The sequence below is a fragment of the Mesocricetus auratus genome, unplaced genomic scaffold, assembly GCF_017639785.1.
Source record: "Mesocricetus auratus isolate SY011 unplaced genomic scaffold, BCM_Maur_2.0 Super-Scaffold_100018, whole genome shotgun sequence".
Taxonomy (NCBI): domain Eukaryota; kingdom Metazoa; phylum Chordata; class Mammalia; order Rodentia; family Cricetidae; genus Mesocricetus; species Mesocricetus auratus.
The window spans coordinates 13384731-13406946 of record NW_024429199.1 but is presented as its reverse complement, the minus strand read 5'-3'; the positions used below and the strand labels follow the sequence as shown (position 1 = coordinate 13406946).

The following is a 22216-nucleotide window of genomic DNA, read 5'->3' as shown; positions in this document are numbered from 1 at the left end:
TGTGTGTTTTTATGGCAATACCATGCTGTTTTTATACTATAGTTCCGTAGTACAACTTGAGTTCAGAGACAGTGCTGCCTCCAGCCATTTATTATTCAGGATTGTTTTAGCTATTCTGGCTTGTATTGTGTGTGTGCTTCCAAATGAAGCTGAAAATTGTTCTTTCAAGTTCTGTGAAGAACTGTGTTGGGATTTGGCTTCATCATACCACAGAGACCCTTGCTCAACCAAGTTCATCACTGCTCTATTCATAATAGCCAGAAATTGTAAACAACTGAGCTGTCCTCTGAAAGAAGAATGGATTTTTTTTTTAAAAACTGTGGTATGTTTACACCTTTAAGAAAAAAAAAGTGAAATTTGCCAGGAGATTGATGGAACTATGGGTCTATACCAGACAGAGGTGAGGTGGACACAAGCCCCCCTCCCTAACTCAGAAGTTATCTCCAATTGATAAGCACTTGCAAATGAAAAAATACTTTTCTCCAAAGGAGTAACTCAGTAACTCTTAAGTCCAGGCCCCATGCCCAGGAGCAGAAAGCCAGTACAAAATGATCCCAATGACTTTTTTGGAGATTCTTTATCTCATGTCTCATTAGGGCATTTATTTATGTGGCATTTATTTTTAATAAAAAATTTATTCATCATTTATTTATCATTATCTTATAGGTCCTTTGCACATATATTATAGGCCCCAGGTTTGTGTTTTTATGGGACTCCTGTGTGTATGAACCTGTGTGTCTCTGCATCTGTGTGATTCTTATGCTTTTTCTTGTCTCTTTTTCTTCTGTTTGTTTTATCCTATTCCAATTTGTTTGTTTTTGTTTTATGTTATTATTTTATTTTATTATTATTTTTAGATGCCTGTTTGTCTTGTAAAGAGACACAGAATGGGGTGAATTCAGATGGGATGGGATGTAGGAAGGATTTCAGAGGAGTTGGGGGAGGAGAAACTGTAATACATATTGTATAAAATAAAATCTATTTTCTTTTCTTCAAGGCAGGGTTTCTCTGTGTAACTTTGGAGCCTGTTCTGGAACTAGCTCTTGTAGACCAGGCTGGTCTCAAACTCATAGAAATCTACCTGCCTCTGCCTACCTAGTTCTGGGATTAAAGGTGAGCACCACCACTGCCCAGCCCAAAAAAAAGTCTATTTTCAATAAAATGAAAATAGGAAAAGAAGAGGAAAGGAAAAGAAATCAGGCTGAGCAAGCCAGGAAGCAATGATCCTCTATGGCCTCTGCTTCAGTTCCAGCCTCCAGGTTCCTGCCTTCATTCCTACCCAATACCTTTAATGAGGCACTGTGATGTGGAACTACAAGCTTCCCAAATTGATTTTGGTCATGATATTTTATCACGATAAAACCCTAACTGATATATTGCACAAGTCTGTGTGACTGTGTCTGTGAGGATTGGGGGTTGGGTAGGGGGTGACGGCATGTGTTTGTGTCTATTCATGGTCTTACGTCATAGGGTATCCTTCTCTGTCCCCCTTTGCCTTGTTCCTTTATATAATCCCTCACTGCACCAAAAACTCATGCCTTGGGCAAGACAAGCAGCCAGCAAGTCCTAGCAAACCCCACTCAGCACTGGGGCCACAGACATGTGCAGGACCTCATGACCTTTGGCAGCTTTTTTGTTGTTTAAAGAGTCTCGGAACTCTGCCTGTCCTGGAACTCATGTGGACCAAGATGGCTTTGAACTTACAGAGATCTACCTGTCTCTGTCTCCTGAGTGCTGATGTCAAAGAAGGACAGTACACTTAACTCCATGCCCAATTTTTTATGGTGCTTGGATCTGAACTCCAGTTCTCTGCATACAGAAACTCTTAAAACTAAGATTAACTCTCTCAGACCGGAAGAAAGAATTTGGTTGGGTTTTTTTTTTAAATTATAATAGTTATACTTTAGTTATAATATTTTAAAAGTTATACCATAATGTCAAATACATAAATCAATAATCTAGAACTATGTTCTTGATAATGCACATTTTTATTATTTAAAACTTAAATATATTTTGATCATATCCTTCCCCCAAGTTTTGCCACCTACTGTGACAAAAGCACATGGGAGGTGGTGAATTGAAAAGGCCCCGCCCCAACCTATTCTGCCAGACTGTGTTGACTCCTCATGGGAGCCCTTACCAGTGAGGGGGAGGGACTAGAAGGAGGAAGGAGGGTGAGAGGAGGCAAAGGGGGAGGGAGAAGAGGGTGGAAGGGAGAACTGTGGTTGGAATGTAAAATGAAATAAAAAAAATTTAAAAATTAAAAGAAAAAAGAAAGGATAAGATACCATTGGCATAGTCAGATGGGAACTAGAGGCCAGAGCATCTTTGGAATCAGTCTTCACAATATCTCAGTAGGATCAAAGGCTGTACAAGTGTCCTCAAGACCAAGTGGGGACCATGTACCATGAAAAGCAGCTGTGGACTTGACTCAGATCCTGTGTATAAGGGTTGCGTATGTGGCCTGGCAGGAAGGGATCCAGAGATTCTCTGGGTCTGAGAGTGAGTCCTTCAAGAGAAGCCTCATACATGGAAGAAATGGGTGAGAGGCACAAGAAAGACCAAAAGACACCCAAAAAGGAACCTGAACCACGGAAAGAATGAGCATCAGATATGGCTGCTTCCAGACGGCAAGGGACTGGTAAAGAATCATTGTAGCCCAACAAGAAACACTTTGTTTCCATTCCATTTGTTCCTCTTCACACCAAAGCCTTTCCCCAGGAATGTCAAGGCCAGCATTCAGCAAAATGGTCCTGAGAAACACAGGACTCCTCCTCCCCTCTTAAACCACAGGAACACTGACTGAGGGAAGGGACTGATGCTTATAAGAAATTGAGTCAGAAACTCTCTTCAGTACAAGAGACAAACACTAACTTCTGATTTAGAAAGTGTTTGCAATCTGAAGTAAACACACACACACATTAGAGCTTCGTAAAATCCTATCATCACTCCCAACAGATTTAAAGGGGGGTAATAGGAGATGCCCTGCTCTTCCATGACACTCCAAAACTCATGTTGAAATTTAACTACTCCTGTAATGGTATGAAGAGGTTGGTACCATCAATAGGTAACCTTGAGAGCTTTGTCCCAATGAGCAGCTCAACTGTTTTCTTGGCAGGGGTCACAAAAATAAGTTGGCCCACCATTCTTTCTCTGCTCGTTAGGATGCTACCCTCACATATATGCCAGCATTTTCATAACAGGTTTTCCAGGTTCCAGACTCATGAAAAAAAGTATTTTCTATAAAATACTGAGTCTGTGGTTTGTATTATAGCAGCAGAAAACACACTAACCCAGAAGACAAAGTAAACATGCAGTTTCTGTTGTCTCATGTAGACTCAGTTGTCTACTTGACCTGTGTACCAATTATCTTCCCATGTACTAGGTCAGCTTTGCAAATTTCATCAGAGATACATCTACTTACTTGGTATCTGGTCATCCCCTGAGTAATCTATATCCCTGGATCTAAATTCAAACACCATGGTAAATTAAAAACATTTCTAAGTGAACATACATTTATTGCAGTGAGCTGACTGACTAGCTTACGTTAGCAGACACTAAACTATAGCCTATTGGTTGTTCACCCTCGTGACCCATCAAAGAGTGGAGCTAACTAAAATCACAAGACATCTTACCACATATTATTATTATCCGAGGTAGTAAACAAAATTCTGAAATTTGAAGTGGTCCTGTTGGATTAGTATTGTCCTGACACTATAGTGTTTAAAATGCTTAGCTGAGGGTGGTGGGTAAGAAGCCTGCTCTCCAAGCATGAAGACCTGAGTTCAGATCTCCAGCACTTCTGTAAAAAGTGGGATCTAGCAGCTTGGTAAAGGCAGTGATCCCCCGCTATCCCAATTCTGAAAATCTGTGAGCTCTGGGCTCAGTCAGAGACCCTGCCTAGAACATTGAGATAGAGGGGGTTAGCAGAAGATACACAAGACAGTTTCTGTATGCACAAAGACACGCCACACATAAAACTGCACCAAAAAGAGAAACAAAATCTACAAAGAAATCCTAAGCTGAAGTATCAAGTGAGGGACTGTGGGCAGCTTTGTTCGATTGCCCTTTGTTCCGTATGTTTTTAGACGTATCATGTCTATTGTCTTGTCTCAGCCTCTATTGTTCCCAGCTGTACTAACACCCCATTGTCTGCTTGCCAGACTAAACAATGTAAATCCTACTTAGTTTTTATGCAGGCCATCTCAGATGCTTCCCTCCCCAGGAATTGTCTGCCACACTGCCCATTGTGAACTCTCCACCCTTTCAACACCCTTCACATGTCCGGGCATCCGCTTGTCTTCCCAACAATGTAATAAGACCCTTTTAAGTGTAAATCAAGGAGTGTATTAGTCTTCACAGTGTACTTCAGATTAAAAAATAAATAAATTACTCTTTTCCTCCAGAAACATCATTGTGTAGCCGACTTTATTTCAAATACTGTAATAAATACTCTTGGATTGGATATAGCATCCCCTGCATAGTGTTCTGTGTATGAAAGGACTCAATCTGTGGCACTTCAGATATGCATTTTAGTACTGCGCACATTGTTTTGTTTTGTTTGGAGGGAAGAGGAAGTCAATAAAGCTGTGCTGGGTTTGAATTCTGCAGGTTTTATTATCCAGTACTTTTGTGGCTTCTAGGTTTAGCACACATGACACATTTTTTTCAGACTCATTCCAAACCAATGCTCAGTATTTGGAAAGTGCTGGAAACACTTTCTCCCCTCTCTCTACTGACCTGCTCTTCATTATCTCTCCCTCTGCTCCTTTATATGTTGTGCTTTATCAAAGTTAAAAGGTGATCATTTTTGTAAGTCACATAGATGTTTACAGTAAATAACATCAATAATAAACGTACAGAAAACAATGATTTGTACTATACAGTGAAATGGGAATGGCAACAGGCCATTTTGGATTTCTTCTTGATTTGTTTCTGACAAGTATACATTAAGTAGAAAGTACACATCTTTTTAAAGACAAATCTCTAAAACTATGTTTTACTTTTTTTTTGCTTTTCCTGGACTTCATACTTAAAGAAAAAAAAATCCTTCAGTGCAAGTCCTTTAGTTGGAGTATGAGCTAAGAGAGGAAAGCCAAGTCAACAAACAGCTTAGGATAAAGCCACCCAGGCAGCCGGAGTCTACCCATGGTACACACCCTTCTTAGAGCTGAAGCCCCAGAAGCATCAGTGTGCTTAGTTTGTTGTATCACAATGACGGTAAAGGTATATCCAAATAAATCTGGGGATAAGGAGATCTTTTCCGAGGCATTTTTCAGGTCTAAATTTCTGGTTATTTAGTTTTTCTAAGAGTGTGTGTGTGTGTGTGTGTGTGTGTGTGTGTGTGTGTGTGTGTGTTCCTGTCATTGTTGTAACAAAATTTCTGAGACTGACTAACAATGAATAAAAGAAATTTATGTGGCTGCATGGGTTTAGAGTTACAAGGCATGGTGCCAACATGTGACAGTGCAAGAAACAGAGAGCACACGGGTGTCTAGGTCGGCTGGACCTTCCTTCCATTCTCCGGCCAATGCGTACATACACAGAGATGCCAAATGTCACCTGGAGATCATCACTGTGAGGTAGAGATGAAGTAAGCTACACGTGTGTTGTTTTTTAAATTATTAATGAAAATATTTCATAATGCTTTACCCTTTAATGAGGAAAACACTAAAGCATGCCAAAGCATCTTTGAGTTAAGCACATTCAAGAGACAACCTGCCCACCCTGCTGATAGCATCAGAAATAATTCTAATTGCCTAAATGAATGCATGTAAAAAAATTTCCTTTGGACATCCCCAAAGGGATTTTCATCAAACTATTTTATCTGGGCCATCTTCAGAATTATTTATTTTGACTATGATACATTATGTCATCTCATCTCCCTTTTAAAATTCAGGTACTAAATTCTGCATAGTGCTAAGCAAGAAGCTGTAATTCTTTGAAAAAAATTCCAAGACAACAAATTTTACAGCAGGGAGCAACGAGAAGTGACCGCCTTCCCTTTCTTCTAGTACACTGTGAACTTCAATTGTTTGACCCGACTTTCAAAGTTTTCTTAATAAAACTTCTGAAATGTTTGGTCGTGTCTCTGTCTCTCTCCCTGCCCCCTCTGCAGGTCTCGTTTTGTTTGTGTGCACTAAGTCTCTACCTCCTCAAAGCCACTGCTTATTTTAAAGTTTACCTCCAGAAAGTCCTTTGTTTTAGAAGCCAAGAACTAATCTTGAGGAGATAATTACACACATAATGTGAAAAATCTTCACTCTGGCATAAATATGTCACCCATGTAAATCTTGTTGTTTTCAGTTCTTTTTATTGAGTCTGAAGAAGCATGTTACAACGTTGTCTTCCTTTTCTGTGAAGTTCTGCCAGTGAGGAGAAAAACACCAATATATAGAAATTTCTTGAAAAAAATCCTATCGTTAAAGGCTGAAAAATGAAAGTTTTAGAAGTTTAAAACAACATAGGCTAAAATGCTATACTAAAACAATAGAAAGCATTAGTAGGAAGCAGAATGTAGCGGCTTGCTCTTGTAACCATAGTCTCTCAGGATACTGACGCATAAGGTTAATAAATCCCAGGCTAGCCTGTGCTACACAGCATGATCCTGTCAAATACAAAAGTTGGTATGAATAGAATTATTCAAAGATATTATTTGAAATCTTCAAAAAGTTTCATTTTCATTAATTATGATAAAAGAGAATATTAGTATGGGATAGAATCTGGAAAAGTTGTATGCTGCCAACTCTTACAATGATCTAAACAATAATGGTCACATATCTAATGTACTAATGCGCCTCTCTATCCCACAACTACAAAAATTACTTGCATTTTTGTTGTTGTTATTGTGTATGTGTTCCTTTGGTGGTTGTTGTTGCTTAGAGCGGGTCTCACTGTGTATGTAGCTCAGACTGGCCTGGAACCCACTGTGTAAACCAGCCTGGCTTTGAACTCACAGAGTTACACCTACCTCCTGAATGCTGGGATTAAAAGCATGCCCCAGGGGACTGGAAAGATAGCTATGCAGTTGAAAATACTATTTTTCTTGAAGAGGAGGCCAGATTTAATTCCCAGCATCACAACCATCTGTAATTCCAGTTCCAGGGGATCTGATACCCTCTTCTGACCTTGTCAGGCACTAGGCAAGTACACAGTACACATACATACATACATGCAAAACAGTCATACATATAAATAAAATTATTAGTAAAAAAAAAAAAAAGACATGCACTACCATGCTAGTTGGTATGTGTGAGGGAGGGGTGAGGCACAAGTGTGCGTGTCATAGCAAGTATGTGGAAGTCAGAGAATAATTTGTGGGAGTTAGTTCCCGCCTGCTACCTGTAGTCCCAAGGTCATCAGACAGCAAGTATGTTTACATGCCTAGACAATGCCTAGACAACTCACTGGCCCTTTAAATTATGTGTTTTAATCATCTGGTTTAGCTAAATCCTAGAGAAATATCCATAAATCCAAGCAATCTCATAAATGCAAATCAAAACGACCTTGTGCCAGGTGAGGTGGGCGGTGTATGCCTGTAATACCATCACTCACGAGGTAAAGGCAACAAGATCAGCAGTTCAAGGTTATCCTCGGCTGGGCAGGGAACTGGGGTGATAGCCTGGGCCATGGGAGATCCTAGATAAACAAACAAACAAACAGAGTGAGAGCCTCATGAGGGGTGGGTCTTGAATACACTATTGGTAAGAAATTAAAAACGAAAAAATGGAACTACCATGTGGTCCAACTATACGTCTCCTTGTTATGTACCTAACAGAAACGAAGTCAGTCTACAACAGAGACTCCTGTGTGCCCACGTCACTCCCTGCACGATCCTTAATAGCTCAATTATAGAATCCTCCAAAGTGCCAGTCAGTAGATGACTTGATAAAGAACCCCCCTTTCCGTGTTCCTTTCCCTCCCCCCACAACATAAAATGGAATATTATGCCACCGTGAAGGAGGAGGAGCTCATAACATCTGCCAGAAAAACAAGTCAACTAGACGTCATGCTAAGAGAAATTATCAGAGGCAGAAAGAGAAATGTGAGAGGCAGAAAGGCAATTACCACATGTTCTCTTCTTTCTGGAATTTAGAATTTAAAAAACTAAACAAATAAAGTAGAAGTAGGGGACTCCCGGGGAAGGGGAAAGAATGGTGAGGGAGGTGGTAAGAAAAGCCATAGGGAGGTTGAATGTGGTCACAGCATGATGTGTACTGTTAATATTTCCTTAGTAACTATGATAAGAAAGAAACCAAGTACAGAGTAACTGCAGTATAATGTGGTAAATATTACAAAAAGCATTAAAACTCTTTTCTTTCTCCCTTGGATTTTTTTTTGTAAATAGATTTTCTTCATTCAGTGTATTCTGATTATGGGTCCCCTTCCCTCAACTTCACCCAGGTCCTCCACACTCCTTACCCACTGAAATATACATCTTTTCTTGCTCTCTCATTTCAAAAAAAACAGGCATCTAAAAAAAAAAAAGGCCAACAGTAAAACAAAATAAAAACATCAAACATGAATACACGAATAGGGTAAAGCAAGCAAATAAACAGAGAAACAAAGAGCTAAGGAAAAAGCAGAGAAAATATATATATATAGACATAGATATGAAATATTGGGACCCACAGAACCCCCCTCCCAAAAAACACAATTGGAAACCATCATGTATAAGAAAGAAAAAAAGAAAAGAAAAATACTCAGACAGTATCATGAGCCAAAAGTCCTCCTAAAAGACCTCTGAGTTCACTTGGTCTGGGGTTGGGGTCTGGCCTTAAAAGTGCTTTGTATACCCAATGAGACTCCATTGGAGAAAACTAGTTTTTCATTTATGAGTGGTTATCAATTGGAGGTAGCTTCTCAGTTAGGGATGGAGGCTGTGTCCACTTCTGCTCTCAGCACTGGGATCCAAGTAGGTCCAGACCTGTGCATGCCCGAGTCTCCATAGGACCATATGCACATCTCTCAAGCTGCATTTAGAGGGCTCTGATTTTTTGGCTCTTACACTCTTTCTGTCTCCTTTTCTACAGGTTCCCTGAGTTGTAAAGAAGGGGAATTGATTGAGACATCCTATTCAGGACTAAGTATTTCAAGGTCTTTCACTCTGCATCCAGGAGATTTTTATATAAAATGTACTGTTTAAGTCCCACTGGTTGGTCTTATACTTACTGTATAGATCAGACTGGTCTCAAACTCTGATACTTACCTCTGCCTCTGGATCCAGGGGTAAAAGGGGTGTGCCATCATGCCTACCCAAATTTCCTCTTTCTTTCCTTCCTAAAAACTAGTTTGAAAACAAGTTCCCCACACTTGCAAAGTTTAAAAGCAAGATTCCTCAATCGTATGAAGACACTGGGTGTGGCCTGGATGCAGCTTTCACCACTAGAGGATACAAAGACCATGCCTCTACATGCCTTCAGTATGCTTAGTGAAAATGATTCTAATTTGCAGCTCTGCAGTCTGCCAAAATAGTACGCAAGGCAGGCACTCAAGCAACTGAGCTGGGAGGATTGCTTTGAGTTTGAGACTAGCCTAATTATACAGTGAGTTCCAGGCCAGCCTGGGCTACAGACAACAAAAAGCAAATGCAAAGTGAAATACATTTTTAAAGATTCAAAGATTTAAAACATTCACTTTCTTTTGGCTTTTATCAGAAAACTGTTAAAGAAAATCTCTACTAAAACTTAAGATTAAACCAAGATGGAATTTAAAAAAAGAAAAAAAACAAGTCTTGGTAAACTGATATCAAACACAAAAAATTCCAAATATGGGCTAAAAACTAAAAATTTTGCTCCAAACTGGAGAGTAAATGGTTTCAAGAGAATGGTCTTCATTTATTATTGTTATCATCATCACCTAAAGGATATTTTGACAGATTTAAATTGTAGAAAATCTTCTAGAAACAGTTTACAAGACTATTAAAAGAAGTAAAGATAGATCAAATAAATGAAAAAAGAACGAGACAATCAAGAAAACTGCTTTTTAATTTTTAAAAGAGGATTCTGGCAAGAAAGCCTAAGGGTAAAGCCCTTTCTGTCAAGCCCAAAGACCTGAACTCAAGCCCCAGGACCAACATAGTGGAAGGAGAGATTTGGTTCCTATAAGTTGTCCATACCCAAGAGCACACACACACACACACACACACACACACACACACACAGAGAGAGAGAGAGAGAGAGAGAGAGAGAGAGAGAGAGAGAGAGAGAGAGAGAGAGAGATTAAAGAAACGAAAGGTAATGTTTCTACATATAAAACAGTCTTTAGATGTATTTAACACAATTTGACCGTATACAGAGACGAGGGAAAATAGCCCATGGGCGATACCTTTTTCCCATCAGCCAGTCAGTCATCCCTCTGTGAGTCACAGTGATTGTGTAGAGACAAATCTCCCAAATCTGCAATCCCAGCACTAGTGAAACAAAAAAAAACCACTATTTAGAAAGCTCCATCTGCTAAGTGTTGATATTTAACACTTTGTGGTATGTTTCTACAGTAAATGAAGATGGAATGAGACGGAAACAAATTCACTTTCTTTCTGGGGTCGTCATCGCTTGTTTTATGAGGATGTATTCATAAATGATCAACAATTTGTAAAAACCATTGAGATGTATATTTCATTGTTTTTTGGTTTGTTATGTGTATTGGGCATAAAATGTGTGTGTCGTGTCTGTCCTCTCCTCCCACCATGCAGGCTCCAGAAGTTGAACTCCAGTCAACAGGCTTGGTGGCATGTGCCTTTATCCACTGAGCCATCTTTGTTTAAAGCTAAATATCCAACTATTTTCCTTTCTACAGATGGTCCTACACAACAAGCAGAACCTGTGATCTACCTGTAGGATAATATTCTAAATATTTGATTTCCAGTTAATTTTACCTTCTCACCCATTTGAAAATTAGCAAATGCCAGAAATCCCAGTAAAGCAGTTACAACTAGTGGTTGCTGTCATCTCTGTAACCTTTTGAGATGTGCATAATAGTGAAGTCAGGCTTTAAAAAACTCACGCAACTCTCTCCGTCACAAAAAATGGCATCAAACTCCTCAGGGAATTTCCAAAGCTTGGGAGAGGGCTTTGGGGGAGTAGGGGTGTGGGGGTTGTTTTGTTTTCTTAGTAAGTACTTAAAGTTGTAAGATTTCCAGATATCTGTTGACTAATCTGGATCTTTAATGTCAACAGAGATTAAATGTTCCTTTTACTGAGAATTGTTAACTCCATTTGATACATTTAGTCTGTTTATCTCCTTCCACACCAGCACAATCAAATCTAAAGAAACAGGGCCATGGCAGAAGGGATTTTTCAGAGGGATTTGTGTGTGTGTGTGTGTGTGTGTGTGTGTGTGTGTGTGTGTGTGTATAATTTTCTTTAGAGGGGTGGGTGAGGCAATTTCAGGAGTTGATTCTCTCCTCCCACCAGGTAGGTCCCAAGGATCAAACTCAGGTCCTCAGACTCAGTGGCAAGCACCTGTACCCACCCATCCATCACTATCCTGGATTTTCAGTTCTTTAACAGATTCAGAGCTAACCCTCTAGACCTGAAGCATCTGGAAAGATGGATGGTAACATTTGCACCTCACAGTGAAATGCAACACAAGCTAAAATGGATTCAAGGATGAACAGAAGAGCCTGTCGGGGGCTGGTGTGTAATAAAACAAGCAGAGCAGGTTTGGATTACAGAAAGCGTCTGTTCACTAAAGATTCTGCAACTTTTCTATTTGCAACCGGACGGAAGTAAAGCATTTGGACTATACTGCACAACAGAAATACAACAAAAGCCACCGATTCTAATCTTGTAACTTGTCTCTGGATCAACCTGGATAGAATGGAAGACATTGTCTCCCGCCCCCACTGCGAGAGAGTGAGAGAGAATAAATAGTATATTTTAACCAGGCACGCTTAAATATTTTCAACATGTACTTGTAAAAGATTGGTGTGCAACATTTTCTTTTTCATGATCAGTCTTCAAAGCAAAACAGAATGTGTGTTTTCATTTGCTGAAATGAGCTGTTTCATGTCATACATACATACATATACATATTGCTTCTTCTTCAGTGTCAATGAATAGCCCAATATAAATACTAGTTGTTACAGCAAAAGTTCATTTTAAACACCTGTGTTGAGCCAATACAGTATAAAAAGGAGAGAGTGGTTTAATAGGGGAATTGTAATGTGACAGACTGGAGGCTAGTTTACAGTAAGTCTCCTGGCCAAAGAATTATATAACAGTCACTACCCAAAATATATGTTGTAATATGTCTCTTCTACTTAGAAGTAAATAATCTATTAGGTGATTATAGAATAAGGACCAAGAAACCATATTCAATTTTTAAATTATTTTATGTGTATGAGTATTTTGCCTTAATGACTATGCACCTGGTGCCTGATGAGGTCAGAATAGGGTGTTAGATCCCTTGGCACTTAGAATGACAAATGGCTATAAGTCGCCATGTAGGTGTTATGCATTAACCCAGGTCCTCTGTAAGATCAACAAGTACTCTTGACCACTCTGGGAATCTAGGTATTGACACAGGGTTTTCTGGAAGAGCAGTGTGCTCTTGAAGCCGACTCCCCAGTGCCATAAACTGCATTTTTTTTAAATCTAGGTTTTAAACTGAGTGTGATAGTACATGCCACAGCCCTTGGAAGATAAAGGCACAGGGATCAGGAGTTCAAAGCCAGCCTCAGCCACAAAGTCAGTTCAAACAAGACCTGGGGAGATGGCTCCATGAGTAAAGTTTTGTGAAAGCATGACTACCTGAGTGTGGATCCTCAACACCCATATAAAACCTCGATACTCACTGGTAGTCACAGCACTGGGGAGCGCAGCTTCTCAGGGACTTGCTAGCCCACTCTTCTAGCTGCATCAGTGACCAACTCTGATTCAAAAAGTAGGGTAGTGAAGGAAGGTGCCTGATATTAGCATCATACCTACAAACACACTTGAGTGCACATGCAACAGCATGCATGCATGCAACACACACACACAAAGCTACTGCCTCTTGCATACTATACTATTTTTTTTTCAGTTACTTACAAAAGAATGGACAATAAGGAAGAAAAGTTTCTTTTCTTGCAATTTTAAAGAACACTTTTTTCTGGGACTGGAAAGATGACCCAGTACTTTCCAGAACATGCTGCTCTTCTGGAGGTCCCAGTGTCAATTCCTAGAGGTCATGCCAGACAGCCTACAACCACCTGTGGCTCCCAGGGATCCAGCATCTTCTTGTGGCCTATGTGGGCAGTGTGCTCATGCGCAAATCTACATGCAGGCACACAATGAAAAATAAAAATAATGATAAAACATAAGGAAACATTTTCTGACCTTGCAACATATCTACAACATTTCCATTCCTTTATACTCTCTACCTTCTACTAAGACTGTATTTCTCATTTCTGACATTGTGGTTTATCTTAAAAACAAGAATGTAAATGCAGAATCAGCAAAGGCGGCTCACTCATGTCTCTGCTGCCTCAAGTTGCAACTGCTAGGATTAGAAATAACTGAGCTGTGTTGGCTTTACGGACGCTGTAACGATACGCGACACACAATTACTGAAAATAAGGCTAAGTATTTTATATAGAAAATTACTCACAAGATACCAAACCCCGAGAAGCCCAGCAGATCTCAGCTAGCGACTGGACCGGAAGCCGAACTCCAGGAAAAAAGAGCGAGACTTCCTGTGCGCTGTCTTTTATGCCTTCCCCCGTAACGCCCCTAGCCATGCCCAAAAGTGGGCCTGGCTAGTGACGTAGTTCCGCCTACGTACGTATACGTCTTTACGTCCAGCCGTATACGTCTTTAGTCCTGCCTAAAGTGGGTGTGGTTAGCGGTGTGGTAAACCGCCCTTTTATTACCTCATCTGTATGCGCCTCTAGTAAGTCACATGTTTAATGGCGGCATCAGACTTCCTCCTACAATTCCCCTTTTAGTCTAAAAAAGGACAACTAACTTGTGTCCATGAACAAAATGTATCAAACATGTATTCTATCTAAACCTAAACTTATCTTAAAGAAACACCCAAATATGAACACCTCCTTCCAATCCCAACTCTAAAATAATTGAAAACTAACACTAACAGGTGTGATCTTATAATATCAATAGTAGGGAGAGGGGGCGTGGAATTCTCAAAACTACTTCCTGCTGAGATGGGACGATGATAATCTCATGGGGACCTGTGAAAAGAAAATGTTAGTATAACAAAATCTGAGTAGATCAGACAGTCTCAGTATGGCAGGAGCTGCTTGATTGAAGTTCCTGACTGAGGTTCTAGTGTTGATTGAAGCTCTTATCTTGAAGCTCTGGTCAGATTGTAAAAGATGTGCTATTTCTGTTCCTTGGTCTGGAGTTGTGTCGAGTGATGTAGTTTCAAGCCAGTTTCAGGATAGTGCTTGTCAGGTGGAGTCAATGATGTGGGGCAATTCAGATGCCTCCAGTCGAATCAGGTGAAGTCAAGGAAGTGGATCCTCATTCTCTTTCGGAAGCAGTTGAAGATTGCTGTCAGGAAATCTCTTGTTCTCTGGAAAACTCGAACATTACTGTTAACAAAGAAATATTTTAACTTTCATATGTAAGCATACAGAAGAGGTGACAATAGGGAAGATGGAAAACCTGGAGGAAATTAGACTGTTCAGAAAAAGAAATCCATAGATAACAGTCCCTCATTTTTTTTTATTTCTTCTGTCTTATATCAATGGCTCTTTGATATAATACAGAAATTCTGAATTGTATTTAAATAATATGCTTGGGTTTAGAGTAGGAGAGCCAATCCAACTCCAAAGCCAGCTTCGGTTAAATGAATGGGAACTGAGGTATGTGAAGAAGTAAGGATAAAAGGATACTATGAAAAAGCAATATAGAGAGATTTAGACGTTGATACCACACAGTGTGTATTTGATGGTCCTCAGGGTAGCTATTCATTCTTCTACAGGAATCCATATGTCCAGTATTCTTTGCTGAGTTTACCTGTGAATACAAAAAACAAAACACTTCTCTTTCCTTTTAGGAGGTCACTTTACCCATGGTGGACTATGAATTTGTAGAAGGGCTGTTATCTTCCTCCTCCCGAGATGTTTTCTGTTCTGATCGAATTTTAATTAATTTTGATGGAACCCAAATCTTTTCTTCTCCTGTGGAAACAAAAGCATAACCCCTTCCCCAACGTAACATATATCCTGGTTTCCAGACTGAGGTCATAACATCCTTAAAATACACCGGTTGGTTCAGTTCAGAAGTCTTCTCTGTAGTCCAGTGTCTTTCTGCTGCAGTTTGTCCTTTTTCATCAGCATTAAGAAAATTCAACGTTAGTAAAGCATTGTGTAACCTGTGTCTAGGTGTCTTTGTTTTCCCTGGCTGTTTATGAAGCATCTCTTTTAAGGTTCGGTTAGACCTTTCAATTATTGCTTGTCCTGTGGGATTGTAAGGTATACCAGTTACATGTTTTATATTATAATATTTGAAGAATTGTTCCAATTTACTGGAGACATATGCTGGACCATTGTCAGTTTTTATTGTTTTAGGTATACCCATAACAGCCATTACCTCTAAGAGGTGTGTAATAACAGAGTCAGCTTTTTCAGAGCTGAGGGCAGTAGCCCATTGGAAGCCTGAGAACGTGTCTATAGTATGGTGTACATATTTCAAACTGCCAAATTCTGGGAAGTGAAATACATCCATTTGCAAAAGTTCATTTCTGTGAACACCTTTAGGATTACAACCTGCTGGTAATGGAGTTTGATTGTACAATGAGCAACTGGGACAATTTCTTACTATTTCTTTGGCTTGTTGCCAGGTGATAGAAAAATCCTTCTTTAAACCTTTGCTGTTAACATGGTGTTTCTTATGAAATTCTGAAGCTTCCAACACATTACCTACTAATAAACGATCAATTTCATCATTGCCTTGTGCCAGAGGACCTGGCAGACCTGTATGGGATCTGATGTGTGTTATATATATAGGATGAGTCCTGTTTCTGATGATTTCCTGCAATTGTAAAAACAATGAGGTTAATTCTGTATTATCAGGAACAAATTCTGCCGTCTCAATGTGCAGGACAACTCTTTCCGCATACTGAGAATCCGTGACTATATTGAAAGGCTCTGTAAAGTCTTTAAGTACCATGAGAATGGCATATAACTCTGCCTTTTGTACGGAGTTGTAAGGGCTTTGAACTACTTTACTTATATTTCCTGATTTATATCCTGCCTTACCTGATTTGTTTGCATCCGTGTAGAAGGTAAGAACTCCAGAAATAGGTGTTTGCCTCACGATACGTGGAAGAATCCAAATTGTTTTCTTTATGAATTTGATTCTCTCTGTTTTGGGATAGTTATTACTAATACTTCCCAAAAAGTCACTGCAAGCTATTTGCCAATACTCATTATCCTTCCATAAGGAGGAAATTTCCTCATTCGTTAACGGTACAATAATTTCAGCTGGGTCTTTCCCAGTCAGTTGACGAAGCCTTAATTTACCTTTTAATATCAAATCAGATATCTTTTCTATGTATGTTTTCAATTTTTTATTTTGTTTATGTGGCAGAAATACCCATTCTAGAATGATGTCGTCCCTCTGCATTAATATTCCTGAGGGATATTCTCTAGATGGTAAAATAACCAGAATACAGTCCAGATTTGGATCCACACGGTCCACATGTGCTTCTAATATTCTCTTTTCTACCCATTCTAATTCTTTTTCAGCCTCAGCTGATAGTACTCATGGGCTGTTTAGGTCTTTATCTCCTTTTAAAGCCATTTTCAGGTGTTTTAAATCATGCCCTTCTACACCAATAATCGTCTGTAATTGAGAGATTTCTCCTAATAGTTTTTGAAGATCATTAAGAGTCCGGTAATGATCTCTTCTGATCTGTACTTTCTGTGGTCTAATTTTCTGAGCATCTATTTTATAACCTAAATAGTTAATAGAATCTCCTCTTTGTATTTTTTCTGGAGCAATTTGTAATCCCCAGCGAGGCAAAATTTCCTTTACTGCCTCAAACATCTTTTCCAAAGTATCCTTATTTGAATCAGACAATAATATGTCATCCATATAATGATATATTAACGAATGTGGAAATTTTTACGAATTATTTCTAGAGGTTTATTCACAAAATATTGGCACAAAGTTGGACTGTTTAACATACCTTGAGGTAGTACCTTCCACTGGAATCTCTGTACCGGACGGGAATTATTATAGGTAGGTACTGTGAAGGCAAACTTTTCTCTGTCGTTTTCTTGTAACGGTATGGTGAAGAAACAATCTTTTAAGTCTATAACTATAATTGGCCAATCCTTAGGAATTAGAGAAGGTAACGGCATCCCAGGTTGTAGAGACCCCATAGGCTGAATTACCTTGTTGATGGCTCTAAGATCAGTAACCATTCTCCACTTACCAGACTTCTTCTTGACAACAAAAACAGGTGAATTCCATGCACTAGTTGATTCCTCAATATGTCCAGCATCTAGCTGTTCCTGAACTAACTTCTCCAAAGCCTCTAACTTCTCAGATGTCATAGGCCATTGACCCACCCAGACGGGTTCATCTGTCAGCCATTTTAATGGTAGAGCTTTTGGTTGCTCTGTAGGTTTGGCACTAGCATCTTGCTTCTGCACAGCCTGTACATTTGGCATCTGTTTTCTGTACTGTCTTACTATATTCTTACTACCACTAAGAGCTTGTCTATAATTCCTGGCTGATACAGGAGGAATTTTAATCTGCGTATTCCATTGCTGGAGTAGATCACGACCCCAGAGGTTTATAGCAATATCTGCAACGTATGGCTTTAACCTTCCTCTCTGTCCTTCTGGCCCAATAAAGTCAATCCATCTAACGCTCTGTTTAACTTCAGATAGGGTTCCAATCCCTAAGAATTGAACATTAACCTCTTTTAAAGCCCAGTTTTGTGGCCAGGACTGCTGATTAAGGATAGTGACGTCACTTCCGGTGTCCAGTAATCCGTAAATCACCCTATTATTTACCTTAACCGGAAGTTTGGGTCTATGATATTGTATAGAAGTTTGCCAAAATATATGTTTTGTATCTCCTCCTGATGTAATTGTTTCATCCTCTGGAGCTAATGTATTATCCAATGCCGTATTATTTACAATGGGCAGTGGATCTTCTAATTGTCCTGGGAGAGGCTGTCCTCCACTGTCACTGGGAATGACCGGATAATCTTCCTTTTCTAATTGTCCTGGGAGAGGCTGTCCTCCATTGTCACTGGGAATGACCGGATAATCTTCCTTTTCGGGGCTCCATGGAGCCCCGGAAGCCCGTTTCCCTGCTGCAAAGATCTACCTTGTCTGTCTATTGTGGAAAAGCATTCATCAGTCCAATGGCGCCCCTTCCCACACCTCCTGCATAGACCAGGAGGCTTAGGCCTTCTGTTTGATGCATTCCTGGTAAAAGCATTATTTCTAGGAATGCGTTGTCTACAGTTCCTACTAAGATGTCCTATTCTACCACAGTTAAAGCATTTTGCATCTTTACGCCTATTTAAATTCTTTGAGATTGCCTTCCCTACCCATGCCTCTATATCATCACAGGTAGGGTATTTGGCATCCTGGTGCCTCCTCAAGCCTGTAGAAATAGCTTCACCTACCCAAGCTCCTGTATCCTGACTTTTACATTCCAGGTTCGCTGTATGCAGGACCCATTCCTCCAATGGCGCTGATCTTATTTTTAATGGCCAAATTACCTGTCTGCATTGAGGATTCGCGTTCTCATACGCCAAAGATTCTATAAGAAGACGCCTGGATTCTGGGTTCGCTACCTGTACCTCTACTGCTCTGGATAATCTCTCTAAAAATTCAGTGAACCTTTCCCTTGGGCCCTGTAATACCTTGGTGTAGGGTTGCATTATCTCTCCTGTTTCACAAACCTTATCCAAGGCATTTAAAGCAGCTGTACGGCACAAAGACAACATGTGCTCATCATATGCAGATTGAACCTGCGTGTCAGCGTAAGGACCCTCCCCAAGAATCTTGTCTTGGGGTACTTCATGACCGTTCTGCAATTCCTGAATCTCAATTGCTTTTGCTTCTTGCCTCCACAAAGCTCTCCATTGAATTTGGCAAGAATTTTCGAGTACTGCAGAGGCTAATTGGGCCCAGTCTTTTGGGGTTACTTTATTTACAGTAGCCCATGAGGTTAGGAGCTCTCTGACAAAGGGAGAATGAAGACCATACATGACAATGGCCTCCTTAATATTTTTTAGATCCTTCATCTGTATAGGCTCCCAGTGATAAGCAATGGGACCATTTGATTGTTTTTTCGTTGCTGGTTTTTCTGATACAGATACTGGAAAAACCATAGGGGAACGCATAGCAACCTTAGGGAAATCATTCCGGCATTTGAGAAGCTTTGGGAAACTCCTGTCCTGACCTGTTGCCTGTATTTCTGATTCTGAAGTATCAGATTGAGCGTCTTCTAAATCCTGCAGTCTATTCATCATTGTTTCTCTGAGCTCTTGAAGTTCTTGGGACAAATGATTTTCTAAGGATGTCATGGAATCTTTCATTTTTTTACATTCATCATTTACATGTGATTCCAAATTTCTAATATTCTCATCCTTAGCAAGTACCTCAATAGCATGTAAACTGCCTTCTACAAATGATATTCTATCAGTTAGTTTACCATTGCTCTCAGACATGGAACAATTCTTTTCTGCTAGCATTTCAATTTTATGTTCCAGTCTTTGTAATTTGCTAGTGAAATCATCAAACATGGAACCGTGTTTGTCGTTAAATGTTTCCACATTATGTTCCAATTTTTCAATTCTATCTATGGAACACATTTTTCCTGAAAATAATTCAATTTTGTGTTCCGTCTCTTTAAACCTGTTCGTCAGACCTACATTATCATTTTTAATATCCTGAATATTTTCTACCAACACTTTCTTACTCTCCTGCAATGAATTTTGCATTTCCTGAATCCTTTGTATTAAGATTTCAAAACTATCCTGCGATGACTGCATGACCTGTATAAGTTTATTCCTATTTTTGAGCCATTTCATTAACAAAATTATATTGATTATGAAGCTAATAATCACCATCATGGGTAGGAAGCACCTTTCAGGTAGGTCCTCAACCCTTTCTAAAATCCCATCCATACAAAAAACAAGAAAATTCTTAACATCCTGCATCATAGTGTTAGCTGTTGACATTGTATAAAGCAGTTACGTTTGTTACCAATGGAGTAATTCAGGCCAAAATCAACAGGCTGCCAGCGAAAGAGCACGTGGCCGGAGTCAGCTGGCCGCCAGTAAAACAGCACGTGGCCGCGAGAGAAACCTTGGAATTCCGCCTAACCTTACCGGCAGGTAGAAGGTGCTGGTTCCTGGCGGCAGGAATTGTGCCTTGCCGAGCGAAGTGGTGAGGAACTTAGCGAAAGGAGAGTCCACGTGTGCCTGGTCAGGCCGAGAGAAGCTCCTGGGTCCCGATTCCAATCCCGCTCCGACACCAAACTGTTGGCTTTACGGACGCTGTAACGATACGCGACACACAATTACTGAAAATAAGGCTAAGTATTTTATATAGAAAATTACTCACAAGATACCAAACCCCGAGAAGCCCAGCAGATCTCAGCTAGCGACTGGACCGGAAGCCGAACTCCAGGAAAAAAGAGCGAGACTTCCTGTGCGCTGTCTTTTATGCCTTCCCCCGTAACGCCCCTAGCCATGCCCAAAAGTGGGCCTGGCTAGTGACGTAGTTCCGCCTACGTACGTATACGTCTTTACGTCCAGCCGTATACGTCTTTAGTCCTGCCTAACGTGGGTGTGGTTAGCGGTGTGGTAAACCGCCCTTTTATTACCTCATCTGTATGCGCCTCTAGTAAGTCACATGTTTAATGGCGGCATCAGACTTCCTCCTACAGAGCTGTCAGGCTTTGCCTAGCAGATAAAACTGCTGGCTTAATATGCATAACAGGAAAGTTTCTCTTTTGCAACATATAGGTGGTACAATTCATTGTTTTTAATTATATGTAGGTGTCTGTGTGTGTGCATAATTATACATTAATACAGGGTGACTGAGGAGACCAGAAGTGCTGAATTCCTCTGGAGTAAGTTACAGGCAGTTGCTAGCTGCTCAAGGTGGGTTCAGGGAACCCAACTCCAGTTCTCTGGCATTACACACTCTTAACCACTGGGCCATTTCTCCAGCCCTGTAATAATAATCCTTTAGTAAAGTATGTTCTTATAATTCTTTTTTAATTTAATTTTTATTGAAAATAGGTATTTTCATGCAATATATTCTTATCATGGTTTCCCATCTCTCATCTCCTCCCAGATCTTCCCCAACTCCTCACCCTTCAAATTCTGTGCCTTCTTGCTCTCTCTCTTAAGAAAACAAACAAGCACATGATAAAGACAAACAAACAATGATAAAGCAAAGATGGACAAACTAACAGAAATGAAAATAGGAAAAACCATAAGAAATACATACACACACAATCCATAAAAATGCAAAATCAGAAATGATAATGCATAAACAAAAGACCAATGAGATTAAAAACAAAAAGCCCAAATAAAGCATATGAGAAAAAAATCTCGAAAAATACCTTATACTTCACTTTGTTGATTGATGGGGGAAGTCCTTCTGTGTATGTGTTGTCCTACTGGTTGATTACTAAAGCACTGTTGACCAATAGAGAAGCAAGATAGGTAGGACTAGAAATCGAAGAGGATTCTGGGAAATATAGTGAAGAGTAGAGAGTCCACATGATCTCCCGGGAGGAAAGGATGCATCAGGAGGACATCCTCAGAAAGATAAGTCCTTATAAAAAATATATATTAGTAATTATGGGTTAATAATTAAGTCAGAGTTAGCCAATGAGAAACCATTAATAAAATCTCCATGTGTTATTTTGGGGGCTAAAGCAGCAACAGGACCCAGGCAGGAATCCCGCTACAGTTGACCATCCACTGAAGATTGCTGAGTATCTGGTATTCCCTTAAGTGTGGTTTGTGTACCAGTAAGACTCCATTAGAGAAATTAATTTTTCCTTTGCAAATGGCTGTCAGTTGAAGACAACTTCATGGTTGGGGATGGGAGTTCATGTCTATTGACCCAACCCTATATGGTTTGGATATATGTAGGCTCTATGCATGCTACCACAGACTCTGTGCATTCATATGTGCTTCAGTCCTGTTGTGTCTGGAAGACACTGTTTCCTTGGTGCTGCTCATCCCCTCTGGCTCTTACAGTCTTATTGCCTCCTCTTCC

General features: G+C 39.9%; 1 long non-coding RNA gene across 3 annotated transcripts; it reads right to left on the bottom strand.

Moving 5' to 3' along the window:
- Positions 1-4593: 4593 nt before the first annotated feature.
- On the bottom strand, positions 4594-13618 carry LOC121132850. Of its 3 annotated transcripts, XR_005869521.1 has the most exons (3): positions 13032-13618; positions 7555-10411; positions 4594-6607 (listed from the first exon to the last, which is right to left on the bottom strand). It is a non-coding gene; the product is annotated as an uncharacterized LOC121132850 (long non-coding RNA). The 3 variants fall into 3 exon arrangements; XR_005869520.1 differs by having other exon boundaries at positions 7555-13618; XR_005869522.1 differs by having other exon boundaries at positions 4594-6429; positions 7555-13618.
- Between the last annotated feature and the right edge of the window lie 8598 nt (positions 13619-22216).